Genomic DNA, 27,007 nt, shown 5'->3' on the forward strand with positions numbered 1-27,007 from the left:
GAAACTGCAAGCAGATGACTTCTTTCCCCCCTACTTTTCTAGGCCTTTTAATGAGCCTATGACCTTAATTGGCCAAAAAGAAATAAACAGGTGTAAGGTAGTGGAATGTACCCATAGAAGAGAATATTTGTAACTCAGGGTTGAGTTGTGGGTCTTTGGTGCTCTCTGAACTTGGTGGTTTTCTTGCAGATGTATTGAATTTATATTTACCAACAAAGAAATAAAGGGTGACTAGTATAGATCTATTTCAAGCGATTTACTGTATTTTTCGGAGTATAAGATGCACCGGAGTATAAGACGCACCTTAGTTTTTGGGGAGGAAAATAGGAAAAAAAAAAATCTGCCTACCAGGTATTCATCTGGCTGGCGTCCTTAGTCTGGTCAGCTTCAGCACATTAGTTTGCTTGCTGGTTTTGAGGTTGGGGCTGATTGGGGCTAAAAAACAGCTTCGAAAGCACAGCTGATCGTCAGAAGGAGCAGCAATTAGAAAAACAGGCAAAGCACGGAAGATAGCTTTGCTCACAAGCGCCACATTGGGGCTAAAAAACAGCTTCAAAAGCACAGCTGATTGTCGGAGGGAGCTCCAGTGACTAAAGCAGGTGAAGTGTGGAAGGGGTAAGAGAAGGCAGCAGCTGTTCCGGGTAGCCATTTTGGGCGTCGCATTTTCAGGCAGCAATCAGTGGCAATGTGTTTTGGCGATCCCCGCAGCCTTGAAGGGCTCTCAAATGGAGCATTTGGAGGCTGAAAACACAATCTGTGGAGCCCAAAAACACAAGCCATTGTTGGTGGCAATTTCTGCAGCCAGGAAAAGGATGTGCAGATGCTGAAGGATGGGGGCCGGTGGGTGGGCAGGGTTACATTCAGAATATAAGGCGCATCCAAATTGTCAGCCTCTTTTAGGAGAGAAAAAAGTGTGTCTTATACTCCGAAAAATATGGTAACTCTCAACATACCCCTGTGGGATTCAAACCCAGGCTAATTTGCATATTAGATAGATGTATTAACCTCTACAGTAAGCCATGGGCTCTCCTCGCTTTGTCGACTATACTAGGGGAGAGATTAAGTGTTTTTTCAGGTGAGAGCAATCTACTGCTTTCACAGTATGCTCCGTCTCATATTTGGGTAGACCAGGTTGCCCTGATAGACTGGTCTCACTGGAGAAAAAACACTTTTCATGCAGATGTTTCATTACCCAACTAGGTAACATCATCAGGGCACTGATGGACTTTCCTGGAATTTGTGGGAACGTAGCTCCTATGTAACTTCCTCTGGTACAGAAATTATACCATCTTTTTAGGTTTGGGAGAGCGGGTGAAGCTTGAGATAACCATTCCTGCCCTTATCACTTTGACTACTGCATACACTCTACATTGGCATGCCCTTAAAGACTACTCAGAAACTTCCACTAGTTCAGAAGGCTCTTAATTCAGGCTGAACAACTATATGAAGGATGAAAATAGGTTGACTGAAACCTCTTTTTAACCTAGGCTCTTTCATTTCTACCCAGTTGCTTATTCTATCATCTCTACCCTTTTTTTATTTCTTTTGCTTTTGTTGACTTGTTTCATGGTTTAAAATCATTTCTAAACCACCCAGAGTCAATGAGAGTCTGGTGGCATATAACTTTAATAAATAATAAATAATAAATAATAAAATAATAATAATAATAATAATAATAATAATAATAATAATAATAATAATAATAATAATAATAATAATAATATCACCAAGCCTTTTTAAATCTTTTTTTCAACCACCCCCCACTCCCTATACACCTTCAGCTTTCAATTCTTGCCTTGTACGCTGCCTGTTCCCAATACAAGAATGAAAATAAGGACCAGTCTTGGTGGCAAAAGCACAGTCAGGTCACTTTAATCTCTGAATTTATTTATTTTGTCTGGATTGGATGGTTTTAATAATTAACTTTATTTTACTTAATTCAACACACTGTAGTAGCTTTTAGGGAACACTTCTTATTTCTTCTGCTCTCTAGGGCTCCAACTATCTGTTCTGATTTGGAAACCTATTTCTTTCTTTTACCCTGCTATAATCATTTACTGACTTTTTTTCTTTACGTGTAGTTCTCTGCAATTCTCAGATTATTTTATTGTTGTGTTTATATACTGCATGCTTCGTTGGCCGGAATCAGTAGACCAGAAATAGAAATACAGTACATAATAAATAAGCAAGTACATAAAAGTGAAAGCAGAGCTGTCCATGGCATTGATGACTCTCAAATTGCCATTTGGCCTGGGCATTTCAACCTAAACTGTTTTTGGGACATTCCTGGGTGTAGCCTATCATCAACTTCCTCGTGAGGCAACTGGCAATCACATTGAAATATGAAAGTGACACAGATGATAATTAACTCATTGCCACAGAAGAGGAGTAGGCACATTTGAAGATTTATTCCCTTGATGTTGGATAACAGACCAGGTGTGCCATGATAAGATTTGAGAGAGTGCCTTAAGGGTTTTTAGCAGTCTTCATTAAAAAACATAATGTATATTGTTGTTCTAACATTTTATTAAAAGATATGGTATGCGTTTTCATAAAATTTGTTAGCCAGAAGTGATATTATTGAACTTTTGTCAACATAGCCCAGTGTTTTTCAACCTGATGAACTTTAAGGTCTCTGGACTTCAACTCCCAGAATTCCCCAGCCAGCATAGCCCCACCTCAGGCACAATTCATTTCGGTGACCTTGATCTAAGTCACTCTCTCAGCCCTAAGAAGGAGGCAATGGCAAATCACTTCTGAAAACTTGCCAAGAAAACTGCACGGACTTGTATCAAACACGATTGAACTGAGGGAAAGGCACCAGCAGATTTAATTTCTCAGAAGAATGAGGAGAGTTTTCCAGAGACCTGACATAATTACTAAAAAAAAAGGTCCCATTTCTGATGGATTGTTTCTTGAGCAAGTAATTTTCAAGAGAACATAAAGCATTTTGGAGGAGGGATTCATGTGGGAGATTTGAATCCTAAGGAACATCAGCCTCAGACTGTGTTATTTTATATGTCAAAACTAACATCTTGAATTTGGGGGCTGGAAATATCCATGCCACCTAACTTTACGCCTCCATCAGTCCGGACATTTAAAAAAATAGAGAGGCAACATTCAAACACCAAGAAGATTGCAGACTCAAAATCTTTCCTTTATAGATCACAATACAATATTATTACCTGGAAGTTGGCAAGAGAGGAATTATTGTAGCAGCTGGATATTTCATTTAAATTATATTATACATTGGAGAGAAATTATAAACCCTGACAGGGACCTCTTGTTGTTGGCAGCAACCCATTTTGACTGAATTTTCCAATTATACTTTGAACAGAAGTTTTCACAAGACCCTCTTTTCTTCAATAGTTTCAGCAAACACAAGAAACCTGTTTTTCCTTCTCCCCCCACACACACACCTCACAGAACATAGTACAACAGAGTTGGAAGAGACCTTGGAGGTCTTCTAGTCCAACCCCCTGCTCGAGCAGGAGACCCTATATCATTTCAGACAACTGGCTGTCCAACCTCTTCTTAAAAGCCTCCAGTGATGAGGCACCCACAACTTCTGCTGTTTCACTGGTAAAGTGCCTTCAAGGCATTCCACATGCTAAACTCATAGAAAGAATTGATCACTCTACCAGTACATCTCCACTGATAAATGGAAATCATTTCAAAGAAAGCAGCCTTTGAGACAATAAATCTTCCACCCTGCTCTAGTGTCATTGGAGAGTGAAGGGTAGGCTAGCTTTTATTAAGCCTTCCCTTGTCATCACAACCTGTGATTTGTGGTCCACACACCAGACTTCTTCTTCCTCCCCCATCTGCATTGCCCAATATCACATTACATTAACGGCAAGGTTCACAGGTCACAACCTTAGCCACTATTACCTCTTTCCGGTGGTTTCCTTACATGAGACTATTTTTTTCCCTTCTCTCTGTTTTTTATCCTTCTACAAACTACCTGGGTTATTTACAGAATCATACATTCTCCTATAAATCATTTACACATCAGCACTCACAGTCATCCAAGAGACATAGCCAGAAAGGACGGGTATAACAAGGAAGAAAAAAGAGCATGGAAAACCACTTCTGACACCTGCAAAATGCATTTTGGAGCATGGCACCACTTGTGACAGTCTTTCAAATGGACAACCAGCCCTGTAACGATGCACTGCTGTTATACATTCAGCTGAGAATTCTGGTTATGTGGAAGTTGTGTTAGCTGGTTCTCTCGAAAATGTCTCTAAAGTCAAAGAGCAAGCAAACAAACTAGAGAAGTAAGATGACAACAGCAGATTTCTTGGAAATGTGTGCACCATTCAGAATCTGCCAGAGGATCTCTACGACACTTGGGGTGGTATTATAATTAAAGCTGGACTAGGGAAACTTGTCACTACAAAACTCAGCCTACAAAGCTTCTGAGCAGTTTTGAGCCCAGTGTATCCCATACAGGAATACACAGGAAAAAAGTTTTTAAAAAAATATTATTTCAGATAATCCTTCTGGTAACAAATACAGCTAATACGTGCCAACAGGATTGTTACCAAAATAAGGTCACAAAGAAACAAGAGAGAGGTATCAGTATACTTAAAGTTGAAGGTAAAGGTTTCCCTCACACATATGTGCTAGTCATTCCCGACTCTAGGGGGCGATGCTCATCTCTGTTTCAAAGCCGAAGAGCCAGCGCTGTCTCCATGGTCATGTGGCTGGCGTGACTAAGCACCAAAGGCGCACAGAATGCTGTTACCTTCCCACCAAAGGTGGTCCCTATTTTTGTACTTGCATTTTTTACATGCTTTTGAACTGCTAGGTTGACAGAAGCTGGGAAAAGTAACGGGAGCTCACTCCATTACGCAGCAGTAGGGATTCGAACTGCTGAACTGCTGACCTTTCAATCAACAAGCTCAGCATCTTAGCCACTGAGCCATCACGTCCCTTATCAGTATACTTAGGAGACGTCAAATGTCAAGGAGAATCACCTTCAGGTGAGGTGGGCAGATCAAATAAATAAATAAATATGTTGGAAGGTTCAAAGGGGATTAAAAACTCAGTACAATGGACATATGGACACTAACTTCAATATTCGGTAAAAATCCATTCCTTTTTATTCTGCCTCAGTGTTGGTCTAAAGGGCAAAAGTAGCAGATTTACATTTATCTTTTCACTATCAGATAGCAAGGGGGAGAGATCTCATATCTGAACTTCTTGCTATAAAAACACTTACAAATATACATTTATCAGATGCATTCGTAAGCCAACTTTTGGGATGATTTTGCAAAGGTAACCATAATAGATACTTGGCTATATCAATGTTAGTATAAGTTACTAAACGTTGGTCTTCCTCTTCCTCCTTATAAAGAAACCCAGCCTGACACTTTCCATCAGAATGTTGGGTTAGCTACAACGTTCAACATTTTGATTTGATAGAACAAATCAAAATTTCAGGAAGGAATGGGACCAGCTTTTATCAGTTCTGAGGAATTGATAGAAATGCAGTAAAAAATTCCTCAGCATCTACTTTTGATCTCCAAACTACATTTCTTAGCAGAACAAGGAAGTTACTTACAGCTGCAACTACCAAAGTATCCCACTTCCTTATTCCCATTTCAAGATAAGGTATAGCTATTTGTGATGCTAGACTGAAAAGTGACTGAACTTCCCCCCCCCCATTTCAGGGGTGTCAAACTTATGTCATCATGGCAGCGTCATGTGATGTATGGGCACTTTTTCCCCCTTTGCTAAACTGGGAATGGCATGGCCAGCATGTGATGCATCTACTCTAGTTAATATAATACAACATAAGGGACTAATGTTATATAGCGCAATTCTATCTGGATTTGTATGCATTTTATAATGTTTACTTAATCCACTAGGTACAATTCTTTACTTCTAGGCCTTAACCTACTTGCTAATTGAAAGTTAAGGAAGAAGTGGTAGACAGTGATGGGTATTTTTCTCTGTGAATCAGGCTGACTCTTTTCTACTGGTAAAACCATAGCACTTTCATCATCTTCAACCTTGACTAGAACTATCTGCACTGGGTAGACAAAACCCATGGTGTATCCTCCTCCTCATCTTTGGTGTGTTTCTCTGGCTTGTGTCTCCATTCCCTCCATGACATTAAGGCTACACTCTAACTAACAAGCATTCGGCATTATAAACATTGACCAAGACGGCTCACATTTGCCACCCCATATTGAAGTTTATTAAAATTGTACGTCTTCAATAGCCAAAGCAATCTAATTGCCAGGCATCACTCCATTCCACTTCTCTGTAATAATCTTTAAGACAGTTTTTAACATAAATTGTCTTTTTTATTAGTTTATGATATAAAATATGAAAACAAAGGAAAATTAGGAGAGGGAAAAGAGAAAGGAAAAATGTAGAAAAGAAGGGAAAAAGAAAGAAAAGGTGTTGATTTCTGACTTCCTTTAGTGCAGTAGAATAAGATAATAACATCAAACCTCAACTTTTTATTTTTTACATAATAGTATAAATTAGCCATTTCTAGATCAACAAATCTATGTAATCGGTAAAACCCAAAATCAAAGTTTCATTTTTTTCCAGCTCAAGCACAAAGTCCAGAAGCGGATTCCAAGTAAAGACATTTTTTAAGATTCTAGTTTTAATGCCAACATAATAAACACTATACCTCCTACAGGAACTTTTCCAATGAGAAACTAAATTATATTCTACTTCCAGCTTTCCTTAGCAGGTATCCAGCTAACACCAATATTTGTTTGGGTATCTATGTAGATACATGAACAGTCAGTGGGAAGCCATAGTTGAATGCAAATTGTCACAAGTTGCTACTACCTTATTTTCACTCCAGGAGCACCAAAGCAGGATGATAGCCCATGCCAAAAGCTATCCCCTGTCCAAAGTGTAGAAAATTTGACCAAGGATATGACCTTTAGAATGTTTTTGAAAATGTTAAAATGCATTTATTTTATTTCAGATAAATACATTTGAGAACATTAAAATATAGTAAAGAAAATAATTGTATATGATGGTACATTAAATATGTTATTGGATATTTTATTGGATAAGAATGTTAAAATAAAACTTTTTTAAACAAAAAAAGAAAATAATAATAAAAATAATAACATAAAATAAAAAATAAAAATAAAATCAAATAAAGGAAGTAAATTTAGACTTCTTTTTGATCAACTGAAAACATTGTCTATATAAGAACAATATATGAAAAGAACATAACAGAAAGAACTAACAGAACTCAATTTCTTAGAGGCAAATTATTACATACATACACACACACCAGTGGTGGGTTGCTAACAGTTCACCCCGGTTCAGGCGAACCAGTAGCAGTGGCGGGAGGCTCCACCCACCCACCCGGACGTCATCAAATAGAGTCTGCCCATGCGTGCATGAGTGAACTGGTAGCAAAGGTAAGTGAAACCCACCCCTGGCACACACACAATAATAAGATCTGCCTTAGAAACGAAATAGAATTCCCTTTCACTGGAGGTGTTTCAACAAAGGCTGGGTAATCACCTATGGGAGATCCTGTAGTACTGGATTCCTTTATTGGCTGGGCTGAAAAATAGCATCTGGTTCAAAGTACCCCAATAAGCTTCCATGACTAAATATAGACAAAACACTAGATGTGTCTGCTCATAATCTAACTACTGTCTTACTGGCTCTCAATCCACAACTGTTTCAACATTCTAAAATGTATTTTTTTTCTTCTTTTTCCTGAAAGTCTGTGTAGAGATCTGGTAACTATTCTTTCTTCAATGCTATTTATGCATAAACCATGTAAATCTTACATTCTTTTGTGATGAGGGTGGGTAGGTAGACTTTGACCAGAATTTGTACAGGAAGTTATTCCTAGTCTTTAATCTTGGCTGTGAACAGGGGGTTGAGTGAACATCAATAAGTCATTAAATCTTTGGTAATTTCGCCCGGCTTGATATCTTCCTTAAGCTTTTTTTGTCTTTTTGAGTATCCAACACACCATTCCAATCACCCATTAATATATATGATTTATAATCCCAAAATACTATTCTTTTATGTAAAAACTTGAAAATTTTTTCTTGTTGTTGATTCGGAGCATAAACTCCTATTAATAATGTCTTCTTTCCCTCCAACAAGAGTTCAATAGCAATGTATCTTCCTTGCTTATCCACCTCAATTAATTTTGCTGATATATCCTTCTTTATATATATAACTAAACCATTTTTTTTCTCCAAAGAGGAGGCAACAAAATGTACTCCCAGTTTTGAATTTATCAAATATTTCTGGTCTAAAGATCTAATATGTGTTTCTTGTAAACAAGTAATGTCATTTTTAAATTGTTTCAAATAATAAAATACTTTCCTTCTCTTCTGCGGTGAATTCAAACCATTAACATTCCAAGATAATAGTTTAATTGCCATTATCGGCCAAAGGAAACTTTTGGAACACTAGCCGCAAATCACATTTTGCTTTAGGCCTTGCTCCTCCCACTGTTTCCATTGTAGTAGTTGCCAGTTGTTGTTGTGCCTTCATCTCTTGTTCCTTGCGTTTAGCAGCAGCTCTTGTCAGCCTTTGTTCTTTTGAATCTGGACCCGTCATAGGTATTTCCAACACTTGTAATAAATCTTCTTCCATCGCAATCTGTTCTTGAACCTGCTTCACTTCTCTTTCCTTCACTTCAGTCTCCTTTCTTCTAACATCCAGTGGAGAAAGACTTCCAACTTTTAATGCCTCAACATAAAATTCTCTCGCTTTTCCAACTGTATTGAGACGATGTACTTTCCCTGCATAATATACTATTATACCAGTTGGAATATCCCATCTATATTCAATCTGACGTTTTTTAAGTTCATTCACCAGGAAAGCAAATTCCTTTCTAGCCCTTAACATTTTTGGTGGAATTTCCTTTAATATTAAAATATCCTGACCAGCAATCTGAATCTTCTCCCCCTTATATGAGGCTTGCAAAATCTGATTTCTCACTGTTCTATTTGTAAAATAAATAACAACATCCCTTGGCAACTTTTTTTGCCTTGCTATCCAAGAATTCACACGATATATTTTATCAATTTGATAAGCCACATCTGCTGGACGAGCTGCTAATATCTCAGCAAATACTTCAGAAAAAATTTCCCTTAAATCCTCTTCTTTATTCTCTTTCAGACCACGAATTCTTAGAGCAAATTCCATATTTCTGTATTGTATCAAAACTATTTCATCATCTGTTTTTTCCATTTTACTTTGAAATTCAGCCATTTTATTATCTAATTTTGAATTATGTTGCTTAATTTCTTCAACCTCCCCTTCCAATAAAATCACATTATTTGCCAAACTTTGTACTGCAATTACAAATCCTTCCTTAACTTCTTTATTTCCCACTTGAATTTCTGATATCTGCTCTTTCTGCTCTTTTTTTTTGAAATGATGGAGAACTTGGAATTAAGAGATATTTGGAGAGAACATAATACAGAAGAGAGGGATTTTACCTTCTTTTCTGATAGGCACCAATCATTTTCGAGGATTGATTTTATTTTGATTACTAATGATTTGTATTCTAGAGTGAAGAAGACGAAGATTTGTTCAAGAACTTTATCTGATCATAGTCCAGTTTGGATTGAATTTGATCGGGAAAAGGAGGCTAGGAGATCATGGAGGTTGAATGAGAATTTGTTTAAATATGAACAAAATGTAAATGAATGTAAAAAACAAATGAAAGAATTTTTTATTATGAATATGAAAAAAGAGACATCTATAGAGATGATTTGGGACTCCAGTAAGGCTTATATGAGAGGAAAGATAGAAAGATATTTACAACAACAAAATATTTGTGAGCTTACAGAAAATCAAAGAGAAGAATTGAATCAATTAATTACTTCAGAGGAAATTTTCTTAGCAATTAAACAACTTAAAATCGGTAAAGCACCAGGAACAGATGGTTTAACAGCTGTTTATTATAAAAATTTACAAAATGAGATGGTTGAACCACTTAAAGAGTTATTTAATAAAATTCAAATGGGAGGAGATGTTCCCCCTTCATGGAGGACAGCCTTTATTTCGTTAATACCGAAGGAAGATCGAGATGGTATTAAAGCAGAGAATTATAGGCCTATATCACTTTTAAATACTGATTACAAGATATTTACCAAGATATTGGCTAATAGATTAATGCCAGTGATGAATCAAATAATTCATAATGATCAGTCAGGATTTATTAAGGGTAGGCAGATGAGATATAATGTGAGGCAAATCGTAAATTTACTTGAATATTTGGAACGAAACAACCAAGTATCAGCGGCATTCCTTTTTTTGGATGCTGAAAAAGCTTTTGATAGATTGGATTGGCAGTTTTTGTTTAAAGTAATAGAAAAAATGCAATTTGGGGATTATTTTATTCGTGCAATTAAAGCAATATATCAGAAGCAAACAGCACAAATAATAGTAAATGGTGGGTTAACAGAAACTTTTAAAATTGAGAAAGGGACGAGACAGGGATGTCCCTTGTCCCCATTACTTTTTATTTTAACTTTAGAAATTCTTCTGAATAACATACGTGGTTCTGATCGAATAAAGGGAATTAGAGTTAAACATCAAGATTATAGATTAAGAGCTTTTGCAGATGACCTGGTTGTTACTGTATCTCAACCAATATACTCAGTAACTGGTTTAAAAGATATAATTGGTCAGTATGGTAAAGTATCTGGATTTAAGGTGAATCAGCAAAAGACAAAGATGATAACTAAAAATATGAATATACAACAAAAAGAAGAGTTAGAAAGAACTTCAGGTTTTGAAATCGTTAAAAAGGTTAAATATTTAGGAATATATATTACAGCTTCAAATGTTAAATTATACAAAAATAATTATGAGGTATTGTGGCAGAAGGTATGGAAAGAAATGGAGAGTTGGAAGAAGTTACAACTATCTTTGCTGGGAAGAATAGCGGCTAGAAAATGAATGTTTTGCCCAGGTTTTTGTTTTGTTTCAAATGATACCGGTGTTTAAGAATGATATTAAATTACAGGAATGGCAAAAGGGGATTAGTAAATTTGTATGGATGGGCAAAAAACCAAGAATAAAATTAAAAGTAATGCAGGATATAAGGGAAAGGGGGGGTCTTAAAATGCCTAATTTAAAATTGTATTATGAAGCAGTTGTTTTATCATTAATTACTGATTGGATTAATTTAACTGAGGAAAGAGTTCTGAATATAGAAGGTTATGGTTTGTTATATGGGTGGCATGCCTATTTATTATATGATAAGAAAGTTGATAAAATATTTAAAAATAATATAATTAGAAATGCATTATTGAGGGTTTGGAGGAAATATCAATACAAATTAGATGGAAAGATTCCAATATGGGCAAACCCGAGACACATGATAGAAAATATAAATATATATCAAAAGATGGAGGTAGTTACCTATAAAGAACTTCTTTGTATGGAAAAGGGGGAATTACAATTAAAATCTAGAGAAAAGATGGGGGAAGAAGGGAAAAATTATACATGGTTCCAATATGGACAACTACAAGCTAGATGGAAATTAGATCAAAAAATAGGTGTTAAGCAAATTGAGGATAATTTGTTAAAACAAATGAGAGATCAAGGTCAACAGCATATTAAGAGGTTGTATAATGTATTAGTAGAAATAGATTCAGAGACTGATTTGGTTAAGGATTGTATGATTAAGTGGGCACAAAATTTTCAGCAACCAATAATGTTGGAAACTTGGGAAAGAATTTGGGTGAGGAATGTTAAATTTACACAAGCGCAAAATATGAGAGAAAATTTTTATAAGATGTTTTATAGATGGCATTTAGACCCCAAAAAATTGTCATGTATGTATCCTAATGTACAGGCTAAATGCTGGAGATGTGATTGTGAAGATGCTACTTATTATCATATATGGTGGACTTGCAAAAAGTTAAAGCATTTTGGATTAAAGTATGGTGGATCATGCAGAATATTTTGAAAAGAAGATTAAGTTTACCCGCAGTTCTTTTACTAGGAATAATTATGGATTGTACAGCTATAGAGACTAAATTGATTCTGAACTTAATAACAGCCGCAAGACTTTTGATTGCTCAATATTGGAAGAAAGAAGAATTACCTACAATTGAAGAATGGACTCTTAAAGTATCAAATCTGGCAGAAATGGCAAAATCTCTGCTTACTTGAAAGACTATACACAAGAAAAATATATTTTAGAATGGAAAATGTGGATTGATTATATTCAAAATAAGTATCAGATAAAAAAATATCAAATAGCATATGAGTAAATTTAGGAAATAATTTGTATTAGATATATTTTTGAAGGAGAGGGGAATTGAGAGTGTGAATAAGCGTGGAGAGACTAGAGATTATAATTTAGGATTTTAGATTATGATTGTTAGTTTTGATACCCTGCATTTTGTTCTGGGAAGTCGGGGTGGGGGGTGGGGGTAAGGGAAGGAATTGGGGGTTGAGGTTAGTGATGGAGTGATGGTTAATGTACAGGGATTATTGAAGATGTATAAATATAATTAATGTAGGGTCGGGTCTGACCAGTTGCCATTTTAGAACGGTGGGAGGGAAAAAGAGAGTAGGAGGTAGGAAAGAGGAGAAGAGGAAGGAAGAGGGGTAGAAGAGGGAGAAGAGTGTAGGGTGGAGGGAGGAGAGGAGGTAGATAAGAGAAGGAGAGGAAGGTTTGGAAAGTAAAAGAAGGTAGAAGAGGGAAGAAGGTTAAAAAGGGGGGTGGTGACTGGGCAGGCCCGACTAATTGTATATAACTGTACATTGGATGAATTATTTGATAAGATTGTAAAAATAAAACTTTTTTTATAAAAAAAAAAAAAAAAAGTCATTAAATCCTCAATTTTCTGTGCTTCCTTGAGGCGTCCCTTTTCATTTCCCCTGACGTTGCTTTTCAAAAAATTAAATCTCTGTAGAAGAAACATGGGTGTTAGGATTAGAGTTGTGTTCAATAACAATTGCACAAAACCATCTTTTTGGCTTCTTCTTATGTGGACAAAACATTTCCACCTCATAAATCAGATTCCTCATCTATTTCTCTCTCTTCCTCTCCCACATTTCTATTAAGATAATCAGTAAGCAGCTACAAAGACCAGGAGGTGACATATATTAGAAGTATCCATTAACATGTTTTTATTGTGGCCAGTACCTATACTTCCTCAAATCTTGCATTTTCCAAAAATAAAGAAGCTTTAGAATTATATTCAGGGCTGTTGTCAGATGGAGTGTATAATCCTAAAATCATTGGTTGCAGAAGGACTCAGGAACTACTTTGATAATTGTCAGGTGTGTCATCATTTAGCACCAAAAAAACCATTGACTTTGATGATATTGTTTTAAAACTAGGGAGTAAAACAGATGATACATTTATTTATTTATTTATTTATTTATAATAACAATAACAACAACAGCAGCAGCAACAACAACAACAGAGTTGGAAGGGACATTGGAGGTCTTCTAGTCCAACCCCCTAACGGGGGGAAACCCCACACCACTTCAGACGAATGGTTATCCAACATCTTCTTAAACATTTCCAATGTTGGAGCATTCACAACTTCTGCAGGCAAGTTGTTCCACTCATTAATTGTTCTGACTGTCAGGAAATTTCTCCTTAGTTCTAAGTTGCTTCTTTCCTTGATCAGTTTCCACTCATTGCTTCTTGTCCTACCTTTAGGTGCTTTGGAGAATAGTTTGACTCCCTCTTCTTTGTGGCAACCTCTGAGGTATTGGAACACTGCTATCATGTCTCCCCTAGTCCTTCTTTTCATTAAACTATGCATACCCAGTTAATGCAACCGTTCTTCATATGTTTTAGCCTCCAGTCCCCTAATCATCTTTGTTGCTCTTCTCTGCACTCTTTCTAGAGTCTCAAAATCTTTTTTACATCGTGGCGACCAAAACTGAATGCAATATTCCAAGTGTGGCTTTATCAAGGCATTATAAAATGGTATTAACACTTCACGTGATCTTGATTCTATCCCTCTGTTTATGCAGCCCAGAACTGTGTTGGCTTTTTTAGCAGCTGTTGCACACTGCTGGCTCATATCTAAATGGTCGTCCACTAGAACTCCAAGATCCCTCTCACAGTTACTACTTTTGATCAAGGTACCACATATACGGTACCTGTGCATTTTGTTTTCCTTTTCATCCTTTCCAGGACAAACCATGGATCTCAAACATCCAAACCCTTTCTAAGTGAGCAGTTTCATTCATTAGTTATGAGAAAGGAGTGGCCAGACCCCTCTTTGCTCCAACAGAGAGTCAAGCTTCTCTGTGGCTGCCCATTTGCTATGTAATCACTCGCCCCATTGGCAGATCGATCTCTACCTTGCTGAATTTTAAGAAGATCTTTAAAATGGTTCTGTTCCATGGGCATTTGGGAAATTGCGATATTTGAATGGCCTTATATTGAATTTGAATTATTAGTTTTTAATTTATATTTTAATATTAGAATAAATAGAATAGAATAGAATAGAATAGAATAGAATAGAATAGAATAGAATAGAATAGAATAGAATAGAATTTTTTTATTGGCCAAGTGTGATTGGACACACAAGGAATTTGTCTTGGTGCATATGCTCTCAGTGTACATAAAAGAAAAGATACATTCATCAACAATTCTAAGTTACAACACTTAATGATAGCCATAGGGTAGAGAGCATTTCACTGAGGCAGCCTTCTGCGGCACCATCTTGGATCATATTATGGTTATTTTTAACAAGCATAGTTTGAATATTTTGAGATTAAGCTCTTTTTAGTGTATGTTTTATGTGCTGCAAAGTAAGTCTTGGGATGGCATGGTTTATAAACTGCTGCGAAAAAGTAAACATATCCAACAAGAAGTCTTTTCCTAAAGAAGTCTTTTCCTAAAGTTAATTAGTTAGCACCAAAGAGCTTTGGTATATAGCATTCACGTCAAAAAAGATGCCACAACAAATATATTGATCCTTAAGGTGCTACAAGTATATACTGGAATGTCCAAATGGCATGGTTAAAAAAAAATGTCAAAATTTTATCACACAATAGTGTTATTAAAGATCTGCTTGTTTTTATGTGATGAAGCTTTGACCACACCCTTGCGGCCATTACCTTGACTTTTTAAAAAAACTATTCTACACCTTTAGAAAACAATACTTCTCATCAAAATATACAAGACTGATAGGGTAATAGATGTATCTGCTCATTTTGAAGTCTACCTGTTAAATATTAATGACTATTTGTTTTGATGGTTCTTGGTCTTTAAAGTCGGCTTCGAATGGACAGCCCTAAAAAGAGGGGAAACAATTATACACAGGCTGTCCTGTATAAAACAGGACATTTGACCATTTCACTAGGAATGGAAAACATGGGATTTGAAATGGGGTCTAATACGTCACCAGAACTAGCTAGAACTGCATTATTCCTAGTCTTAAAATCACAGGTGCATTAAGTGGAGATGGGAAGAAGAAATTCCATACTTTTCAAAAAAAAAATGAAAACTGCCTTGGCAGTGCAACCAATAATCTGTTTTTTGACTACATCTCATGCATATTCCTCTATACTTATCCAACTACTTGCTACTCCTATCATTTAGTTTAAAAAAAAGAAAAAAGACAGTAATTTCAAGTAGTTTAGGAGACAGTCAGGAAGTGAAAGCAGTTTTCTCCATTGGTGCTAGAGTAATCCACCATGGAAGGTAGAGTTGTTTTCCCTTTCATCACATGTCAGTCACTCCAAGTGTTGCTAATGTCTGAAATCAAATCAGAGTGTCTCCTCCCAACTAACATGCTGCTGGAGGCCTTTCCTGTTGACAGTGATGGTCCATCCCCCCATGAAGCTGTCATCACATTAGATACGTATTATTTAACTCAGCCTGTGGCAGAACCAGAGGCATGTGTGTTATGCATTAGTTAATGTGTTTTCAGGTGACGTTTTGTCCCATAACCTTGGAGTATTTCTGAAAGACAGACCCATAGCCCCTGTATTCATCTAAATTTTCTCCCTTCCCTTCCCTTCCCTTCCCTTCCCTATACTTTCCACAAAATAATGTACGTTCTCCATTGGGCTTCAATAATTGATTCTAACCCTGGAGCACTAGTGAGAACTAGTTATAGTGAGGGTTATAGATCTCAAGTATGCCCAAATTTATTGATTTGGTATTTGTTAATTAATTAAATAAAATGTATGAAAGGAGAAAGTGTCCTGAATAGCCACTGATCAGATATAATTGACAGGAACAACTGGCATATTGACTTTTCTTGTTGAATGTTAAAAAATAACCTTAACCCAAAATTGATATTTATAAACAATGCATTTAAAATATTTAAGAGTTCAAAATGTTTTGTTCAGAGGTTTAAATGCTAGATTTTCTCAAACTAAGCTGGAATAGGTAAATATTTTGGATATTAAATCTCTTTATAAAATGATCTGGACAAGAAATATTTAAACCTATCAATTTTTGTTGCTCTCAATTTCTTATTTCTAAGATTCTATCATGTCTTGCCTTAGTTATATTTTTTTTTCAAATTGTTAAGTTTACCAAACTACAGCTTTTTTAAAAAAAAGTCTACATTGAAATGTATATATATTTTGATTCGGGCATTCTGCAATCATATTTTGTTTATGATATTCTCTAATATTTAATTTTTTAAATCACTAGCGTTTTATACATTATTTTCATGATTATATATTTCAAAACTGAATATTATACAATGCACACACACACATACAAACAAACAAACATATATGCATATATGTGTATATAGTGGTGGGATTCCAAGTAATTTAACAACCGGTTCTCTGCCCAAATGATTTCTTCCAACAACCGGTTTGCCAAACTGCTCAGAAAATTAACAACCAGTTCTCCCGAAGTGGTGCAAACCGACTGAATCCCACCACTGTGTGTATATCTAAAATTACATCACTGTGTTTTTAAAAGCCAACTGTGATATGGCTTTACAATTAACTTGGGAACTATTCACTTGATCATATGAGTATTTCTTTAATAAGAAAAACAATAAAAAATAGCCAATCTAAGGGAAACGGATAATTCTATTCTCCATTCATCCATTCTGTAGTGAAATACACTTTATTACAATGGTTTGGGGAACTCTTCTTCAGAATAATTAACACTCAATTCACCCTCATTGCACCAGCACCAGCAGAAAGCTATTGGAAAACTCAGGCACACGAACACAAGGGAGCAAGGGATGGTTTGGAGAACAAAATCCATTACTGATAGATACTTGTATACAAAGTGCTCACCAAACAAGAAGTATAAAAAACATTTCTACATAAGACAATATTCAGTACAAGTATGTCATTATTCATGTTCAATACAACATGTTATTGCTATGAAGTTGGGTCTGTATATATAGTACTTGAGGTGTAAGTCCTTTAGGACTTCTTTTAAATTTATTGTCTATTTTGTTTGTTAAATTTATTTGCCACCTATCTTGCCATGGGGCTACTCCAGGTGGTTTACAATGATAAAAAGGAAGAAACTGAAAAGAGTGTCAACAGAACAGAAGTAAAATAATGGAACTGTAAAATAAAAATGAAAAAGAACATAATGAGACTCAGTGGTGGGTTGCTACTGGTTCACCCACCTCCCAAGGGCATGAGCAAACTGGAGCGTCCAAAATTGAAACCCACTACTGACGAGAATACCTATATATAATAATCAAAAAGATGGAGATGGAAAAATCAAAAAGAAAAAGATGGAAAGGTGGAGAGTAAAGAGTGGAGGAGGAGATAGGGTCTGCTATCAATCCAGCAGCCACCTCCAACCCCATTTGGTCCTCAGGCCAACTGGTAGAGCCAAGTCTTTAAAGTCTCGCAGAAGAAAATCTCTGGAGAAAAGTGAAATTGTCATTATAACAAAGGTGATAATAAAGACAGTGATTATTTAATTGCAAAGAACTTCAGCATTTGATTTTAACCCATCTTTACCAGTTACCAACTTTACTGAAATTATTTATTTGCCCAAAATATAATAATTATACACCATGCTAAGAAGAAATATTTTCAAAACCAAACGGGGAAAATAATCAGGGGGAAATAAGTGTAAAACCATTTGGAGAAAGTCCATCTGTCCCACAAGAAAGGACAAAGCACATTCCTGAGTGTACTTCTATCAGATGATGAGAGTTGACTCTTGGGGCAGATTTTCACTCTCTGCTGGTCATTAGACTAATTTCCTTGGCTTGGTAAAATTTTACCATCCTGTGAACTGATCCAGAGGCATTTCCTTTGCTTTTCACTTAGCCATTACAGATTACACTTCCTCTTTAATTATTCCTTGTAAATCTATTCTCCTATCACCTCCGAAGGGGAACAGAATGCATTGTGGCAGGAACAAGAGCACTCATTTGACAAATGACCTTAGGTCAATAGATTAAACAAATGGTAAAAAATTAGCAGCAGTCATACAAATTCCATCTCCTATTCTCCACTGTCCAATCTGCCCTAATACATGCAAGATAGCATATCCACAAGAGTACAACGTATTTAGAATAAGGCCTATTAAACCTATGGATGCTCTGCTATTAAGAGTTAGAACATTTATCGGTTTCACTGAATATACAAAAATTGAGAATCAGAAAGTTTATCTAATACGAATTAGATCTATTAGGGGATACATTTTATACATAGATTTTTGTGAATTGATGAGGTTAAGCAGCAGATGGGCCAACATCACTGCTATTTGATATGGAATTCCCAAAACTACAGCCCTATGTGGAAGAATAAAATAGATGCTCGTAGAGAGAGTGTTTTCGTCTCCTTCATTTATAAGGAGAACACCATGGTTGAAGTGAGCTATAAGAAACAAGAAAAGATATCTTCTTGAAACAGTAATACTACTACACTTCTGCTAGAGACATGATTTCAAAAAGTGAGAGTGCTTCTGCAAAAAGCAAGCTGATACTTGAAGTTCATTTCCCATCTTCGCCACACTATGAACATTGGGGGGAAAAATTCTGACATTTGCAAATGAGTTTCCAAAGAAATAATTTGGCCATGCTATCTCACTGGAGTATAAGACCCACCTTAGTTTTTGGGGAGGAAAATTAGAAAAAAGCTGATTGGCAGGTGGAATGGCCTCCTGAAATACCCCCAATCAGTTGTTCCCAGAGGTGAATTTTAGCAACAGGTTCCTTGGTTGTGAGCTCTGTGCCTTGCTTTTTTTTTTTTTGCTTTTTTTTCTGCCTCTGAAAGCCTCCAAAACAGAGCTTCAGAAAAAAAGCCTCTGAAGCTCCGTTTGGGGCTTCTTTTTCTGGAGCTCCGTCTGGAGCTTTTTTCAGCCTCTGAAACCTCTGTTTGAGAAGCTGGGCGGGGCTACATTCAGAGTATAAGACGCACCCAGATTTTCACCCTCTTTTTTGGGGAAAAAAGGTGCGTTTTATACTCAAAAAAATATGGTGCGTGTGTGTGTGTATATATATATATGCCAAGACCTTATATATAAAACTATATATATATATATATATGTTTCTGAGGTTTTCGCGGGTGTTTGGTCTTTGGTTATTCAGGTTTTCTCCTGCGTAAAATTGGAAGTGTCTTGGCGATGTTTCGACGAAGTCTCAATCGTCATCTTCAGGCTGATGTTTACAGCTTCGTGCTTCTAGGAGCAATGTGTGATCGCAGATGTTTCTTCCTTTTAACTGCTAGTGGAGGCTTTGAACTGATTGGTTGGGAGCTTGGCTGTGTTCTGATTGGGTGGAGGTGTGTTCTGATTGGTTTGGAGTTTGGCTGTGCTCTGATTGGATGGTGGGGTTGGCTGTGCTCTGATTGGATGGGGGTGTGTTCTGTTTGGGTGGGGGAGTTTGGTTGTGTTCAGGTTAGTCTGAGTTGCAGGGGGATTTGAGTTGGTGAGCTGCATTGCTGTTGTTTGGCTTCGCGTTCGTGGTCGTGCTACATCTTCATGGTGGGTGTCAGTCTGCTGCATGTATGGATTGGAGGGGTTTGAAATGGCTAATGATGCAGCTGCGGTCTGGCCTCTGGTCTGAGGTCATGCTTCATCATCGGTGTGGGTTTGAGTCTCCTTTCCGTGTGGATGTGTGGTGGTGACATGCCATGTGGCACTCGTGAGTGTGGATCTTGCATCATTTTTCATGTTAGGGACTCGTTTGTCGATAAGGGCAGGTTTCCAAATGGCTGGTAGGCGGGAGGTATCATCTCGTTTATTCATGCTGTGTGGGCGTTTTTCTATTTTGATGGCTTCTCTGATTATTCTGTTGTTAAAGTGTTCAGTTTTGGTGATAGTTCTGTTATTTTTAAAATCAATTTTATGTCCTGTGGCTTTAAGGTGTTGGACCAGGGAAGAAGTTGGTTCTTCTTTTCTGACTGAGTTCTTATGCCACACGAGAAAGAAAAACTGGACAACTTCCTCATATATCTCAACATCCTACACCCCAAAATACAATTCACCATGGAAACAGAAGCTAACAACCAACTTCCCTTCCTGGATGTTTTAGTCTACAGGAAATCCAATGGCTCCCTAGGACACACCATCTACCAGAAGAAAACACACACAAACCGCTATCTGCACGCACTCTCACACCACCACCCAGTACAGATCAACTCCGTAGCCAAGACACTCATCTCCAGAACAAAATGCTTAGCTGACGAACAACACCTAAAAACCGAACTACACACTCTCACTAACATATTAACATCCAATGGATTGCAAAGAAATAAGATTACCAAACTAATCCATAAAGAAACCCCCACTAAAATCCAAGACAGAGAACAAGAAAACAGCAAAGTCCTCCTCCCATATATAAAAGACACCACAGACAGAATCAGCAAGATCCTCCACAAACATAACATCAAGAAAGCATTCTGCACAAACCGAAAAATATCCACCATCCTAAGAAACCCCAAAGACAAAATTAAGTTAGAAAATCAAGAAGTATATGAAATCCCATGCACCGCCTGCAGCACCACATACATCAGACAAACCAACAGAAGAATAAGTGCACGCATTGAAGAACTTAAAAACTCAGTTCTTATGTCATGTCACCACCACACATCCACGCGGAAAGGAGACTCAAACCCACACCGATGATGAAGCACAACCTCGGACCAGAAGCCAGACTGCAGCTGCATCATTAGCCATTTCAAACCCCTCCAATCCATACATGCAGCAGACTGACACCCACCATGAAGATGTAGCATGATCACGAACGCGAAGCCAAACAACAGCAATGCAGCTCACCAACTCAAATCCCCCTGCAACTCAGACTAACCTGAACACAACCAAGCCCCCCCACCCAAACAGAACACACCCCCATCCAATCAGAGCACAGCCAACCCCACCATCCAATCAGAGCACAGCCAAACCCCCAACCAATCAGAACACACCTCCACCCAATCAGAACACAACCAAGCTCCCAACCAATCAGTTCAAAAACCCCACTAGCAGTTAAAAGGTAGAAACATCTGCGATCACACATTGCTCCTAGAAGCACGAAGCTGTAAACACCAGCCTGAAGATGACGAATGAGACTTCGTTGAAACGTCGCCAAGACACTTCCAATTTTACGCGGGAGAAAACCCGAATAACTAAAGACCTACATATATATATAGGACACACCCCCATATACACAGGACACACCCCCAGCCAATCAGAGCACAGCCAACCCCAACCAATCAGTTCAAACCCCACTAAAATCCAAGACAGAGAACAAGAAAACAGCAAAGTCCTCCTCCCATATATATATATCACAATATATATATATCACAATATATATATATATATGTTCACAATATATATATAGGACACACCCCATATACACAGGACACACCCCATATACACAGGACACACCCCAGCCAATCAGAGCACAGCCAACCCCAACCAATCAGAACACAACCAAGCTCCCACCCAATCAGTTCAAAACCCCACTAGCAGTTAAAAGGAAGAAAACAGCTGCGATCACATTGCTCCTAGAAGCACGAAGCTGTAAACACCAGCCTGAAGATGAGGAATGAGACTTCGTTGAAACGTCGCCAAGACACTTCCAATTTTACGCGGGAGAAAACCCGAATAACCAAAGACCTACATATATATATCTACATATATATATATATATGTATATATGTATGTATATATATATGTTCACAATATATATATATATATATGTTCACAATATATATATATCACAATATATATATATATATATATATCACAATATATATATATGTTCACAATATATATATATGTTCACAATATATATATATATCACAATATATATATAATATATATATATATATATATATATATATATATATATATATATATATATATATATATATATATATATATATATATATATATAAAAAACAACACACACACACACACATACACACACAGACACACACAAAGTTGAGAAGAATGTTCAGCCCTTAGACTTGTTTATTTTCTCTGGCAAACAAGTTAGATCAGCTCCCATATCTTGGGTTGTTGATTTATATCAGGGTAAATCAATCTAAGATCTCAAGGTCAGCTGCTGTTTTCAAGTCCCTTTGGGTTCAGTCCAGAGCCCAGAGCCCCCCCCCCTCAGGACTTATCACCATAATTTGGTGGTAGGATATTTATAGTGTTTTTTTGGGTGGGGGGAGATAAAATAAGAACATTAACCCTCTGAAAACTTAATATACATGGGAAACAGAACCTTTTACTTTCTCCTAAACTATTTTTCTGCTCAAATGATATTGTTGGCTATGCCCTCTGTGGTCCTTGAAGGCTAACAACGTGGTAATGATAATAACAAAGACCTGTAACTATAGGAAGAAAGTAACCCCCAGTTCGTGTTGCAATGATTCAACAAGTAAATTCAGTATATACTTCACTTTCTACATTAATGATTCAACACTGACACAACTTTCCATGGCTCTGTATATTTTAATATCTACTCTAATTTTAAGCAGCAAAATAAAACAAACCTACATAACTATATTCATAGTTATATATTCATTCCCTATTGGATTTAGCCATTCTGATTATGCTGGCAGATTGTTACAACAAAAGCTGTTTTTAGAAAACTGCTGGGTCTACCATTAGCTTTTCCACTTTCTCCCTTGTTATTTCATTTATTTATTTTTAAACTGCTAGGTCTTAAGAACAGGAGCCCCATTGCCATATGGGTTCCGTTTTATTTTTACAACCTTGATAATTTTTTTTAAAGATGCACAACATGGTTTCATCAAAGAAGAGTAAACATTTGACACTTACACAACCCACTTAAATATTGATTCACCAGCTGCTTATTCTAGTGTGCCTGAATTTTATAACGGCATGATAAGTGGAATGCTTGTCCAGTAACTACAATTCAGGTTGATTATAATGTACGGAAATGTTTAACAGAGCTATTACAATTCCTATTAAATGTTAAAGCCTAACACTGGGAGTTCTGATCCATGAAATTGGATAGCCTTAAGAAGACAGCTTCTCTTCTTCAGTTTACTGACACACTTTTTATTCATGAGGGAAATGTTTTCAGTACTAAATGTTAGGCGGTGTGTTCAGGATTTTTATATTTTTAGACAGGTGCCTCTGCTAATCTTCCCTCTCTTTTTCCTTCCACTTTTCCTAGCCTATTCCAGAGACCTAGCTCTTCACCTAATGTGTCTAAAGGATGATAATTTGAACCTAGTAATTTTGGGGCACCTTTATCTATCGCTAATTTGTATTTAGAAACAACCATTAGTATCTATTTTACTTATGTTTCATATCTATCATCTGTCTATCTATCTATCTATCTATCTATCTATCTATCTATCTATCTATCTATCTATCTGTCTGTCTATCATCTATCTATTGATCTATATATCACAATAGCTCTTAGCACTTAGACTTATATAGTGCTTTACAGCCCTCTCTAAGAGGTTTTACAGAGTCAGCCTATTGCCCCCAACAATCTGGGTCCTCATTTTACTGACCTCGGAAGGTTGGAAGGCTGAGTCAACCTTGAGCCTGGTGAGACCCAAACTGCCAAACTGTGGTAGATCGATCGATCGGTCTGTCTGTCTGTCTATCTATCTATCTATCTATCTATCTATCTATCTATCTATCTATCTATCTATCTATCATTTATAACATCATAGAATAGAATAGAATTCTTTATTGACCAAGTGTGATTGGACACACAAGGAATTTGTCTTTGGTGCATATGCTCTCAGTGTACATAAAAAGACAGGATACATTCATCAAGAATCACATATCTATCTATCTATCTATCTATCTATCTATCTATCTATCTATCTATCTATCTATCTATCTATCTATCTATCTATCTACAGATAGTCCTCAATTTACAACCTTTTGCTTAATGACTATTCAAAATTACAATGGCACTGAAAAAAGTGACTTGTAGTCATTTTTCACATTTTTGACCATAGCAGCATGCCCATGATCACATTATCAAAATTCAGACGCTTGGCAATTGACTCATATTTATAATGGTTGCAATGTCCCGGGATCATGTGATCCCCTTTTGTGACCTTTCGGCAAGCAAGTCCATGGGGAAGCCAGGTTCACTTTATAACCATGTTACTAACTTAGCAACTGCAGTGATTCAGTGGCAAGAAGGACTGTAAAATGGGGCAAAACTCACTTAACAATTGTCTCACTTAGCAAAGAGATTTTGGGCTCAGTTGTGGGTGTAAATTGAGGACTACCTGTATGTAAATCCTGCCAGTGTGGTTTATCAATCAGTGGGAAGATACAGTTCCTGCTGTCAAGATTGCTACTGAAGCAAGAACTGAATTACAGCCTTTATCAGAATAAAGCGGAAGCTAGTTAAGTTATTCAACAGAAATAATAAGCCACATGCAGTCCCAGCATAGAAAAAAGAGAAATAGGTCATGCTTGAGGCAACCTAAAGATTAGAATGAATTAATGCGATAGGAAAACATGTCATTGCTTTTCCAAAAATATTGTAGAAGTTATAATCCAAGTTATCAACTTCTGGCCTGTTTCCAGTATTCTGAGGTTTTGTTATGATTTATTGAATACCACAAAGTCAGACAAATCTGTTATCTCTCTGATGACTGCTTATCTCAGCCCAAGTCTTCAAGCCTCAACTTCTTTTTTTTAAGTTATGAAGTTTTATCTTGAATTCACAGTGGCTGACCTGGATGACCCTTGAAAGAATATGCTATGGTTACTTTCCAAACTATTCCAAAATATATATATATAAAGGCAGGAGGAAAATGTTCACATGGTCTTTAAAAACACAAGTACTGTAAATTCTACTTAATAATTATCATGCAACAATGTCCCCCTGATTTTTTTTTAAAGAAAAAGTTAAACTAGTATACTTCTATACAATAGTATAGTTCCATGTAATAGTATTAACAAAATAATCAACTTCAAAATTAAAGATAAATAAAAACATGGGAAAGGTGAAAGGAAATGGCCTGGAAAATTACATTATAAGCAGAACAACTCCTCCAAAACTGAACAAGTATTGCCCCAGTGCCAAATTCAAGTCACTTCACTCAAATTCCATTGATTGCAGAACTCTTGATATATTGCAGCTTAATAGAGTAGAATGCTGTTCAATTGACTGATGAACTGGGGTTTTCCTACGTTTATTTAAACAAGCTAAAAATTTCAAGTTCAGCTTAGCGTAGAAGTTTCAGATATGTTAGTTGTCCTGTTCAGCAGCAAGAAACTGATAAATAATAGAAGTGTTGTAATGTTAGGGAATATGAAGATGCAATAGGACGACTCCCATTTAATTATTGCTGTCACCATCTACCAATATATCACCAGAATTTTAAAGGTAAAGGAAAAAAACCTAGTACAGTTTCAAGAAAAGTTCAAAAGTATAAAAGAGAATACTCTCATTGTCAATTTTGCAACATCCGATTCATTTAAATTCCACTTTTATAAATTCCTCAGGAATGCAAGTAAGAACAAGTGCTACATTTCCCCAAACAGTAGCATCAAAGAAGGAATTATCCTTTCCAGCACAAATTTTATTATACGTGGAAAATATTGATTTAAAATTATGGTTTTCTTAATTTTCTCTATTAAAAATATCAAGACTGTCAATTCCACCATACAGTATATTCGGCATTGAAATTAGCTTTTTAACATTCCTCGAGTTATAACAATGCTCAGATTATTTAAATTGTTAAAAATTAAATCTTCTTAAACCAATTTCCTCAAAGAAGTCTTGAGCTGCTTATGTTTGCATGGAGCTATGTTTGTGTATCTTAAATGTGCAAATACTCAAAGCAGTCCTCAGAATGCGCTACAGTGTTAAAGTTGAACATAGAAGGCAGTTCTTTTGGCTTATTTCTTTATACCATCACATATGGAGCTGCTGCAGTAAAAGTGTTGGCTTACTTCCTGTGTTTCTACGAGTAGCATTCACTTCTATCTCAAATGAAAAAAGAAATGTTGTGAAGAAAATTTATTCAGATTGCAAATCCAAGGCCTCTCTGATTTTTTAATAATTGTGTGAGACCTATCGATGTGAAACATATGCCGTGTGTGTGTGTGTGTGTGTGTGTGTGTGTATCAGATAGAACAGCAAATATTCTTGCTTGTCAGATTCACACAAATATCCAGTTATGCAAACTTTTGTCAGAACATTTCATACAACCCTGCATCAGCTTTTCATATATCCAAGTGAAAAAGAAATCTCTCTCTGTGTGTATGTGTTTTTTCGCACCGTGGAGCTCAGAGTCTTTCTTGTATTTTTATTTGTTTGTTTATTTAAAGATTGAGCTTTTCTTTTCTGAGGCATCCTGTTATGCAAGGATACAAATCCTTTGGCTGTAATCCAAACCATATTGGGACGTTTATAAGCTTCTCTTTTACAGCTCAGGCTTTACCAAAAGAGACCAGGCCTCTGTTTCCTAACAAAGCCGCTTTCTATTAATAAACTTATTCGTGCAGGGAGGAGACTATAGAACAGCCAGCGGTGAAAGGCTGATAATTAATCATTGTCCGTGGCAACGACTAGCAAAGACAAAGAGATTTTTCTCAACCTTAGAATATTTTTGGTATCCAATGCCTTGCAGCGCA

This window comes from Ahaetulla prasina, chromosome 1 (assembly GCF_028640845.1).
Source record: "Ahaetulla prasina isolate Xishuangbanna chromosome 1, ASM2864084v1, whole genome shotgun sequence".
In the NCBI taxonomy this organism is placed as follows: domain Eukaryota; kingdom Metazoa; phylum Chordata; class Lepidosauria; order Squamata; family Colubridae; genus Ahaetulla; species Ahaetulla prasina.